General features: G+C 46.9%; 26 pseudogenes; all 26 read left to right on the top strand.

Moving 5' to 3' along the window:
* The first annotated feature begins 4,618 nt into the window (after nucleotides 1–4,618).
* Nucleotides 4,619–4,737, top strand: LOC144182748 (5S ribosomal RNA; annotated as a pseudogene).
* Nucleotides 4,738–4,793: 56 nt separating this feature from the next.
* LOC144184625 (5S ribosomal RNA) lies at nucleotides 4,794–4,912 on the top strand (annotated as a pseudogene).
* A 241-nt stretch (nucleotides 4,913–5,153) lies between these two features.
* Nucleotides 5,154–5,272, top strand: LOC144188431 (5S ribosomal RNA; annotated as a pseudogene).
* A 56-nt stretch (nucleotides 5,273–5,328) lies between these two features.
* Nucleotides 5,329–5,447, top strand: LOC144187282 (5S ribosomal RNA; annotated as a pseudogene).
* Nucleotides 5,448–5,503: 56 nt separating this feature from the next.
* On the top strand, nucleotides 5,504–5,622 carry LOC144189860 (5S ribosomal RNA; annotated as a pseudogene).
* Nucleotides 5,623–5,678: 56 nt separating this feature from the next.
* Nucleotides 5,679–5,797, top strand: LOC144185960 (5S ribosomal RNA; annotated as a pseudogene).
* A 56-nt stretch (nucleotides 5,798–5,853) lies between these two features.
* On the top strand, nucleotides 5,854–5,982 carry LOC144182664 (5S ribosomal RNA; annotated as a pseudogene).
* A 56-nt stretch (nucleotides 5,983–6,038) lies between these two features.
* On the top strand, nucleotides 6,039–6,157 carry LOC144191525 (5S ribosomal RNA; annotated as a pseudogene).
* A 56-nt stretch (nucleotides 6,158–6,213) lies between these two features.
* LOC144188412 (5S ribosomal RNA) lies at nucleotides 6,214–6,332 on the top strand (annotated as a pseudogene).
* A 56-nt stretch (nucleotides 6,333–6,388) lies between these two features.
* On the top strand, nucleotides 6,389–6,507 carry LOC144190552 (5S ribosomal RNA; annotated as a pseudogene).
* A 56-nt stretch (nucleotides 6,508–6,563) lies between these two features.
* On the top strand, nucleotides 6,564–6,682 carry LOC144187605 (5S ribosomal RNA; annotated as a pseudogene).
* Nucleotides 6,683–6,738: 56 nt separating this feature from the next.
* LOC144184023 (5S ribosomal RNA) lies at nucleotides 6,739–6,867 on the top strand (annotated as a pseudogene).
* A 56-nt stretch (nucleotides 6,868–6,923) lies between these two features.
* On the top strand, nucleotides 6,924–7,042 carry LOC144187604 (5S ribosomal RNA; annotated as a pseudogene).
* Nucleotides 7,043–7,283: 241 nt separating this feature from the next.
* Nucleotides 7,284–7,402, top strand: LOC144187603 (5S ribosomal RNA; annotated as a pseudogene).
* A 56-nt stretch (nucleotides 7,403–7,458) lies between these two features.
* On the top strand, nucleotides 7,459–7,587 carry LOC144184022 (5S ribosomal RNA; annotated as a pseudogene).
* A 56-nt stretch (nucleotides 7,588–7,643) lies between these two features.
* Nucleotides 7,644–7,762, top strand: LOC144187602 (5S ribosomal RNA; annotated as a pseudogene).
* A 56-nt stretch (nucleotides 7,763–7,818) lies between these two features.
* Nucleotides 7,819–7,937, top strand: LOC144182635 (5S ribosomal RNA; annotated as a pseudogene).
* A 56-nt stretch (nucleotides 7,938–7,993) lies between these two features.
* Nucleotides 7,994–8,122, top strand: LOC144182789 (5S ribosomal RNA; annotated as a pseudogene).
* Nucleotides 8,123–8,178: 56 nt separating this feature from the next.
* On the top strand, nucleotides 8,179–8,297 carry LOC144190540 (5S ribosomal RNA; annotated as a pseudogene).
* Nucleotides 8,298–8,353: 56 nt separating this feature from the next.
* Nucleotides 8,354–8,472, top strand: LOC144186588 (5S ribosomal RNA; annotated as a pseudogene).
* A 56-nt stretch (nucleotides 8,473–8,528) lies between these two features.
* On the top strand, nucleotides 8,529–8,647 carry LOC144191248 (5S ribosomal RNA; annotated as a pseudogene).
* A 56-nt stretch (nucleotides 8,648–8,703) lies between these two features.
* On the top strand, nucleotides 8,704–8,822 carry LOC144188794 (5S ribosomal RNA; annotated as a pseudogene).
* A 56-nt stretch (nucleotides 8,823–8,878) lies between these two features.
* Nucleotides 8,879–9,007, top strand: LOC144183818 (5S ribosomal RNA; annotated as a pseudogene).
* Nucleotides 9,008–9,063: 56 nt separating this feature from the next.
* LOC144182865 (5S ribosomal RNA) lies at nucleotides 9,064–9,182 on the top strand (annotated as a pseudogene).
* Nucleotides 9,183–9,238: 56 nt separating this feature from the next.
* LOC144191881 (5S ribosomal RNA) lies at nucleotides 9,239–9,357 on the top strand (annotated as a pseudogene).
* Nucleotides 9,358–9,413: 56 nt separating this feature from the next.
* Nucleotides 9,414–9,532, top strand: LOC144190568 (5S ribosomal RNA; annotated as a pseudogene).
* The last annotated feature ends 36 nt before the right edge of the window (nucleotides 9,533–9,568 follow it).

The raw sequence follows: 9,568 nt of genomic DNA, 5'->3' as shown, positions 1-9,568 counted from the left end.
TTATGGTATATTGGTGACGATAAGGTTTTTAAAACATTAAAGTTTGTAATTAGGAATTGTCTAACAAAAGGTTGATTTCTCTAATTTAATTGTTGTAGATTTTTGTTTTGGTAACAGGCTATGGGAAATGACTCTTGTCTTAAGTAAACATCATATGAGGTGATTTACAAAGTATAGTAGGTATTGAATTATTTGGCTGTTAACGACATCAGATGGGAAATTTACAATGCAATAGTGGCATGATAAAATTCATGGCATTCATCCAAATAATTAGGTGAATTGTAAATAAAATAATTGGTTTAGGATGAGCATATTTTCCCTAAGAATGGAGTAACATGGAATGTTTTTCAAAGTGCACTTGAAAGAACATTGTCTGTTGTCCTGGCGGGAGGAAATATGCTTTGTCACAGGTCATATTGGTGACTTTAAGGATATTACGGATTGGATAAGCATTGGTCAATTGATACAACCAAATAACGTTGCTTTTTACTGCTTTAAGGGCATGCAAATTGGTGAGAACTTTAGCAACGATGGGGTTAATACGCCTGAATGTTACAGTGATAACGAGTGGCAATAACAAGCTTAGATAAGGGAGGGAAAGGAGAAATTCTCCAAATTCCAGAATCTGGCTTAGAAACAGGTTATGTTAGTCGTTTTGGGTTTTTGACAGGATGTGGTAGTACATTAATTCTGGGAAATTTTGGGAAATTGGGGACCCCATATCTAAAACAAGTAGGCGTCATGTTGTATAAATTAGGCGTGGATGAATTTGTTTTACAAATGGGGGAGATTATCTTATCACCTGAAACAAGTAGAAACAAAATTGGATGGCCGCATTAAAAGGTGATTGGCATGCTATTAGAGGAAATTGGGATTTTCCAAAAACCTGACAGGGGGCCATTAGGTCATGGCGGCTGTGAAAATAAAAACCTTAGATGTGAAACTATTGCCACCTCAATTCGGGGAACAAACAGCTAAACTGATAGCATTAAAGAGGATATAACTTTGTGTGAAACTTGAAGGAAATTTTTTACAAACGGTTAAAATGCTAGAGTGGGGGTGTGTATATTAAAGGATCTACTAATGAATGCGGGGTGGATCCAGACTTTCCGGAATGTGGGGTATTCATGGCGTCCTCGAGAATTTGTGGATTTTCTCCGGGTACTCCAGTTTACTCCCACAAAATGAAATTATGGATGCTAGACTGGTTGAACACACTAAATTCTTTTTTTTATGAGTGTGAGCGTGAATGATAGTTTGTCTTTTTGTGTTTTTTGATTGGCAGACCACCGAGACATAATCTATCAATAAAAGATCAATAAAGAAAATAATTTGGGCTTGAGTCAAGGGAAGACCTATGTCTCGACAAGGGGGAGGTGGCCTTGCTACAACGGCACTACAAGGCTTAGGGTTTAAATCTATATGCATGCCCACATATCCATTTCAAAAAAATACATATAGATTTTATTTTATTTTATTAGATCATATGGATATCATTCCACGATATGGAATTCCAGAAACTATTTATAGTGATAATGGCTCCCATTTTGTTAATATAATAGTTGTCTACCATCCACAATTGGCGGACCTTATATGAAGTCCTGTTTGGTAGACCTTACAAATTGTTATTATTCACCACACAATGACAATTGGATGATGAGGCGAATCTATCAGAGAAAAAAAAACGCACACACCAAATTTAGACTATCAGAGGGAGATTTTGCTTCTTAACAGGAAACGGACGAAGCGACGGTGATTCTTGAAGACTGGATGCTGATAAGCAGCATAAAAGAAGAAACATCGGAGCAACGCAAAGTGGGAGGGTCCTTGTTACTGAAAGGGGACACGGATGCACCTTTCCCACAGTAAGAAGGTTGTCTAAATTGAAACGTTTCAAGAGGAAAACTCCCTAAACAAAGACAAAAAGTCATGTTGAAAACAATTATTGCTTTTGGGGCAATGAGATTAATGATGATTGTGATTCTATTCCTTTCCACAGTAGGGTTGTTTTCTCCAGTTGGAGAAAAAGGCGGAGGCGTTTCAATTGAGGATACACCTTCTTACGGGAGGGTAAACCGAGAAACATACACATTTACATTTAATTAACATTACCTACTAAATCAAATTTCCAAAATGAAAATATATATTTGGACTCGGCGACGTCCCGGTTGCCATACAAAGGGGCAATCTATGGTGGGAAATATGTGTGGTACATTAACAGCAAAAAATTGAAGATTGGGAAAAGCCTTGTTGCAGAAATTGGTCAAGATTGGAAAGCTTGGACTGACATATTAACCTGTGAAAATGTATTTCTGAAACAGGGATTTCCCAAACGGGGGATAATTGGGCGCTGTTAATGGAGTGTAAAGAGGACAAGCACTAGGTGGAGCTACTTTGGTAAAAGGGTGGTCTCAATTGAAACATTGAGGGGACGGGTAAAATAAACTTTCTGACTTAATAAAATACGGGAAACACCAATATTAATTGAAAAGATTATTGCTCAGCAAGCAATACCATAAAACTATAGGGAACTCTTTTATATTGGGTTTGACGTCTCCATATAGTTTCAATTGAGACTAAACCATCTTACAAAAGATTAGGATAACCTACCAGACAAGGGAAAAAACGATGGGGTCTAACAACTCCCTCAATCACCATTCTTTTGGGGAAAAGTGTTTTTACAAATGAAAAAACGTGTCCTACTTGGCAAGAAAAAAAAAAAAAAAATATTGAAACAGTGTTTATCCTGTTACGCAGTAAATAGGAAGTCAATTTTTCCACTGTTTAATCATTTTACCTGCTTAAACCTTACAGGGCATGGTCTGAAGCTGGGGGCGATAAATGACGTGGTGTACCGGCGTTCTAAAACAAACTACACCCCTGATACCACGTTCTGGCCTATGGTGGCGGGGTGGTAGATAAATTATACGACTCCTGCCGAAACGCGGCAGGACTAGGTACTTTGGTCTCACTGCTCTTACCGATGTCTGTTTTTCCATCCACAGTGGAGGAGATACAATTGGCGGCTCATAATTCGGCTGAAGGGTCGACCCTCCCGACATCGTCGAGAGGCATGGAGGGAAGGAGATCCAACATACATTGATGCGATTGGCATCCCCTGGGGCGTACCAGATGAGTATAAGCTGGCTAATCAGATCGCAGCAGGTTGGGAGTCTATCTTCCTTCTAATCACCCCAAACAAAAATGTGGATAGAATAAATTACTTACATTACAATGTTCAAAACTTGGAAATTATACTGAACAGGGATTTGTGGCCATGAAGGAACAACTGGCAGCTACCAGTCTGATGGCGTTCCAGAATCGCATAGCGGTGGATATGATCCTTGAAACAGGGGGCGTGTGTGCAATGTTTGGAAAACAATGTTGCACCTTCATACCGAACAACGCGTCACCCAGTGGATCTCTCACCAGGGCCATTACTGGCCTGCAAACACTGAACCGCAATATGCAAGAGCACTCTGGAGTAGATACGTCCGCATTGTCAGATTGGTGGGATAAGACCTTTGGAAAATCTAAAGATTTGGCTACATCCTTCGTGGTTACTATAGGCACAATTACCGCTATCCTAACATTGTGTGGGTGATGTAGTATCCCCTGTTTGCGCTCCTTGCTAAGCCGACTTATAACTACTGCAATTGCCCCTACAAATTCTAAAGTACATGAGTTGTATCTTATGGGACGGTTTGGGGAAAGCAGTGAGGTCCAGGAGTACGGTAAATCCGAGGACCAATTGGACGAATATAATTATGTTTTTTCTCTTTCAGACCAGCCATGGGAGTAAGGAGTAGGCGGGAAAAATCACAGTCACCCGACATTACCATTTAGTGATTACTAAGAAATGACTAATAACATACATATTATAAAAACGGGGGAATGTTGGGTTTGTTCTGTTTTACTATTATAATAGTTATATTAATTCATTTCTTTATTAAATCATTCTCTTTCTTTTCTCTGTATGAATTCATTACTTTGTTAAATCATTCTCTTTCTGTTTTTCAAAAGTGTTGAGGTCACACCAAGTCATCTTTAACCGGGACAGCCTGTTCCAGGATGGTTATACAAACAATCCACCCAATCTGGGTCCTTGAGATTTGGTGGGCCCTTGGTGACGAGGACAGGGCTATTCGGACAATAACAAGAATATTGTTATCGTTATGTAACCGTACACTTCGGGTTTTTCTGTATGTAACGATTATATGATTATGATTATATTATATGATTCTTAGGTCAAGGAGGTTGTATAATTACTCTAATCTACATGTTGTTAGGTCTAGTCCCTGTTTTTGTTATTAGTAAAATACTTTGATTGTTATTGTAGTCCCAGATGTTGTTTTTACTCATACGTGATGGAATGATCAACAACTCTGTAACTTGTGACCATAAGAATGGGACGAAAACGTCTATTCGGGAAGACGTTCGGAAGTTGTAAGGTGACACTTGCTGTAACGCTCCCCTCCGGAGGCTTTTATCTGTTGTATCCATTTCTATTTAATTAAATGTCAATAATTGAATAAGATGTCTTCCTGCAGTTATTGATAATTACGGACAAAGGTAATTATTAATGAACCTGACAGTGTCCATCTGCTAGTGCAGTACCGCTCACGGCCATACCACCCTGAAAAGGCCCGATCTCGTGCGATCTCGGAATCCAAGCATGGTTCGGCCTGGTTAGCACCTGATTGGGAGACCGCTTGGGAATACCAGGTGCTGTGAGAACCATGCCCCGCATCTTTTTCGACATTTCATGGGTGTCCATCTGCATGAACAGTACCGCTCACAGCCATACCACCCTGAAAAGGCCTGATCTCGCCCGATCTCGGAAGCCAAGCATGGTTCGGCCTGTTTAGTACCTGTTTGGGAGACCGCTTGGGAATACCAGGTGCTGTGAGAACCATGCCCCGCATCTTTTTCGACATTTCATGGGTGTCCATCTGCAAGAGCAGTACCACTCACGGCCATACCACCCTGAAAAGGCCCGATCTCGTCCGATCTCGTCCGATCTTGGAAGCCAAGCATGATTCGGCCTGGTTAGTATCTGATTGGGAGACCGCTTAGGAATACCAGGTTCTGTGAGAACCATGCCCCGCATCTTTTTCGACATTTCATGGGTGTCCATCTGCAAGAGCAGTATTGCTCACGGCCATACCACCCTGAAAAGGCCCGATCTCGTCCGATCTCGGAAGCCAAGCATAGTTCGGCCTGGTTAGTACCTGATTGGGAGACCGCTTGGGAATACCAGGTGCTGTGAGCATCATACCCCGCATCTTTTTCGACATTTCATGGGTGTCCATCTGCAATAGCGGTACCGCTCGCGGCCATACCACCCTGAAAAGGCCCGATCTCGTCCGATCTCGGAAGCCAAGCATGGTTCGGCCTGGTTAGTACCTGATTGGGAGACCGCTTGGGAATACCAGGTGCTGTGAGCATCATACCCCGCATCTTTTTCGACATTTCATGGGTGTCCATCTGCATGAGCAGTACCGCTCACGGCCATACCACCCTGAAAAGGTCCGATCTCGTCCGATCTCGGAAGCCAAGCATGGTTCGGCCTGTTTAGTACCTGATTGGGAGACCGCTTGGGAATACCAGGTGCTGTGAGCATCATACCCCGCATCTTTTTCGACATTTCATGGGTGTCCATCTGCTAGTGCAGTACCGCTCACGGCCATACCACCCTGAAAAGGCCCTATCTCGTCCGATTTCTGCAGCCAAGCATGGTTCGGCCTGGTTAGTACCTGATTGGGAGACCGCTTGGGAATACCAGGTGCTGTGAGCATCATACCCCGCATCTTTTTCGACATTTAATGGGTGTCCATCTGCAAGAGCAGTACCGCTCACGGCCATACCACCCTGATAAGGCCCGATCTCGCCCGATCTCGTCCGATCTCGGCAGCCAAGCATGGTTCGGCCTGGTTAGTACCTGATTGGGAGACCGCTTGGGAATACCAGGTGCTGTGAGCATCATACCCCGCATCTTTTTCGACATTTCATGGGTGTCCATCTGCATGAAGAGTACCGCTCACGGCCATACCACCCTGATAAGGCCCAATCTCGTCCGATCTCGGCAGCCAAGCATGGTTCGGCCTGGTTAGTACCTGATTGGGAGACCGCTTGGGAATACCAGGTGCTGTGAGCATCATACCCCGCATCTTTTTCGACATTTCATGGGTGTCCATCTGCAAGAGCAGTACCGCTCACGGCCATACCACCCTGAAAAGGCCCGATCTCGTCCGATCTCGGAAGCCAAGCAAGATTCGGCCTGGTTAGTACCTGATTGGGAGACCGCTTGGGAATACCAGGTGCTGTGAGCATCATACCCCGCATCTTTTTCGACATTTCATGGGTGTCCATCTGCAAGAGAAGTACCGCTCACGGCCATACCACCCTGAAAAGGCCCGATCTCGTCCGATCTCGGAAGCCAAGCATGGTTCGGCCTGGTTAGTACCTGATTGGGAGACCGCTTGGGAATACCAGGTGCTGTGAGCATCATACCCCGCATCTTTTTCGACATTTCATGGGTGTCCATCTGTAAAAGCAGTACCGCTCACGGCCATACCACCCTGAAAAGGCCCGATCTCGTCCGATCTCGGAAGCCAAGCATGGTTCGGCCTGTTTAGTACCTGATTGGGAGACCGCTTGGGAATACCAGGTGCTGTGAGCATCATACCCCGCATCTTTTTCGACATTTCATGGGTGTCCATCTGCAAGAGCAGTACCGCTCACGGCCATATCACCCTGAAAAGGCCCGATCTCGCCCGATCTCGTCCGATCTCGGCAGCCAAGCATGGTACGGCCTGGTTAGTACCTGATTGGGAGACCGCTTGGGAATACCAGGTGCTGTGAGCATCATACCCCGCATCTTTTTCGACATTTCATGGGTGTCCATCTGCAAGAGCAGTACCGCTCACGGCCATACCACCCTGAAAAGGCCCGATCTCGTCCGATCTCGGAAGCCAAGCATGGTTCGGCCTGTTTAGTACCTGATTGGGAGACCGCTTGGGAATACCAGGTGCTGTGAGCATCATACCCCGCATCTTTTTCGACATTTCATGGGTGTCCATCTGCAAGAGCAGTACCACTCACGGCCATACCACCCTGAAAAGGCCCGATCTCGTCCGGTCTCGTCCGATCTCGGAAGCCAAGCATGGTTCGGCCTCGTTAGTATCTGATTGGGAGACCGCTTGGGAGTACCAGGTGCTGTGAGCATCATACCCCGCATCTTTTTCGACATTTCATGGGTGTCCATCTGCAAGAGAAGTACCGCTCACGGCCATACCACCCTGAAAAGGCCCGATCTCGTCCGATCTCGGAAGCCAAGCATGGTTCGGCCTGTTTAGTACCTGATTGGGAGACCGCTTGGGAATACCAGGTGCTGTGAGCATCATACCCCGCATCTTTTTCGACATTTCATGGGTGTCCATCTGCAAGAGCAGTACCGCTCACGGCCATATCACCCTGAAAAGGCCCGATCTCGCCCGATCTCGTCCGATCTCGGCAGCCAAGCATGGTACGGCCTGGTTAGTACCTGATTGGGAGACCGCTTGGGAATACCAGGTGCTGTGAGCATCATACCCCGCATCTTTTTCGACATTTCATGGGTGTCCATCTGCAAGAGCAGTACCGCTCACGGCCATACCACCCTGAAAAGGCCCGATCTCGTCCGATCTCGGAAGCCAAGCATGGTTCGGCCTGTTTAGTACCTGATTGGGAGACCGCTTGGGAATACCAGGTGCTGTGAGCATCATACCCCGCATCTTTTTCGACATTTCATGGGTGTCCATCTGCAAGAGCAGTACCGCTCAAGGCCATACCACCCTGAAAAGGCCCGATCTCGTCCGATCTCGGAAGCCAAGCATGGTTCGGCCTGGTTAGTACCTGATTGGGAGACCGCTTGGGAATACCAGGTCCTGTGAGCATCATACCCCGCATCTTTTTCGACATTTCATGGGTGTCCATCTGCAAGAGCAGTACCGCTCACGGCCATACCACCCTGAAAAGGCCCGATCTCGTCCGATCTCGTCCGATCTCGGAAGCCAAGCATGGTTCGGCCTGTTTAGTACCTGAATGGGAGACCGCTTGGGAATACCAGGTGCTGTGAGCGTCATACCCCGCATCTTTTTCGACATTTCATGGGTGTCCATCTGCATGCGCAGTACCGCTCACGGCCATACCACCCTGAAAAGGCCCGATCTCGTCCGATCTCGGAAGCCAAGCATGGTTCGGCCTGGTTAGTACCTGATTGGGAGACCGCTTGGGAATACCAGGTGCTGTGAGCATCATACCCCGCATCTTTTTCGACATTTCATGGGTGTCCATCTGCAAGAGCAGTACCGCTCACGGCCATACCACCCTGATAAGGCCTGATATCGTCCGATCTCGGCAGCCAAGCATGATTCGGCCAGGTTAGTACCTGAATGGGAGACCGCTTGGGAATACCAGGTGCAGTGAGCATCATACCCCGCATCTTTTTCGACATTTCATGGGTGTCCATCTGCAATAGCAGTACCGCTCACGGCCATACCACCCTGAAAAGGCCCGATCTCGTCCGATCTCGGAAGCCAAGCATCGTTCGGCCTGGTTAGTATCTGATTGGGAGACCGCTTGGGAATACCAGGTGCTGTGAGCATCATACCCCGCATCTTTTTCGACATTTCATGGGTGTCCATCTGCAAGAGCAGTACCGCTCACGGCCATACCACCCTGAAAAGGCCCGATCTCGTCCGATCTCGGCAGCCAAGCATGGTTCGGCCTGTTTAGTACCTGATTGGGAGACCGCTTGGGAATACCAGGTGCTGTGAGCATCATACCCCGCATCTTTTTCGACATTTCATGGGTGTCCATCTGCAAAAGCAGTACAACTCACGGCCATACCACCCTGAAAAGGCCCGATCTCGCCCGATCTCGTCCGATCTCGGCAGCCAAGCATGGTTCGGCCTGGTTAGTACCTGATTGGGAGACCGCTTGGGAATACCAGGTGCTGTGAGCATCATACCCCGCATCTTTTTCGACATTTCATGGGTGTCCATCTGCAAGAGCAGTACTGCTCACGGCCATACCACCCTGAAAAGGCCCGATCTTGTCTAATCTCGGAAGCCAAGCATGGTTCGGCCTGGTTAGTACCTGATTGGGAGACCGTTTGGGAATACCAGGTGCTGTGAGCATCATACCCTGCATCTTTTTCGACATTTCATGGGTGTCCATCTGCAAGAGCAGTACCGCTCACGGCCATACCACCCTGAAAAGGCCCGATCTTGTCCGATCTTGGCAGCCAAGCATGGTTTGGCCTGGTTAGTACCTGATTGGGAGACCGCTTGGGAATACCAGGTGCTGTGAGCGTCATGCCCCGCATCTTTTTCGACATTTCATGGGTGTCCATCTGCAGGAGCAGTACCGCTCACGGCCATACCACCCTGAAAAGGCCCGATCTCGTCCGATCTCGAAAGCCAAGCATAGTTCGGCCTGGTTAGTACCTGATTGGGAGACCGCTTGGGAATACCAGGTGCTGTGAGCATCATACCCCGCATCTTTTTCGACATTTCATGGGTGT

The sequence above is a fragment of the Stigmatopora nigra genome, unplaced genomic scaffold, assembly GCF_051989575.1.
Source record: "Stigmatopora nigra isolate UIUO_SnigA unplaced genomic scaffold, RoL_Snig_1.1 HiC_scaffold_24, whole genome shotgun sequence".
Lineage (NCBI taxonomy): Eukaryota > Metazoa > Chordata > Actinopteri > Syngnathiformes > Syngnathidae > Stigmatopora > Stigmatopora nigra.
This window is presented reverse-complemented; position numbering and strand designations above follow the sequence as displayed.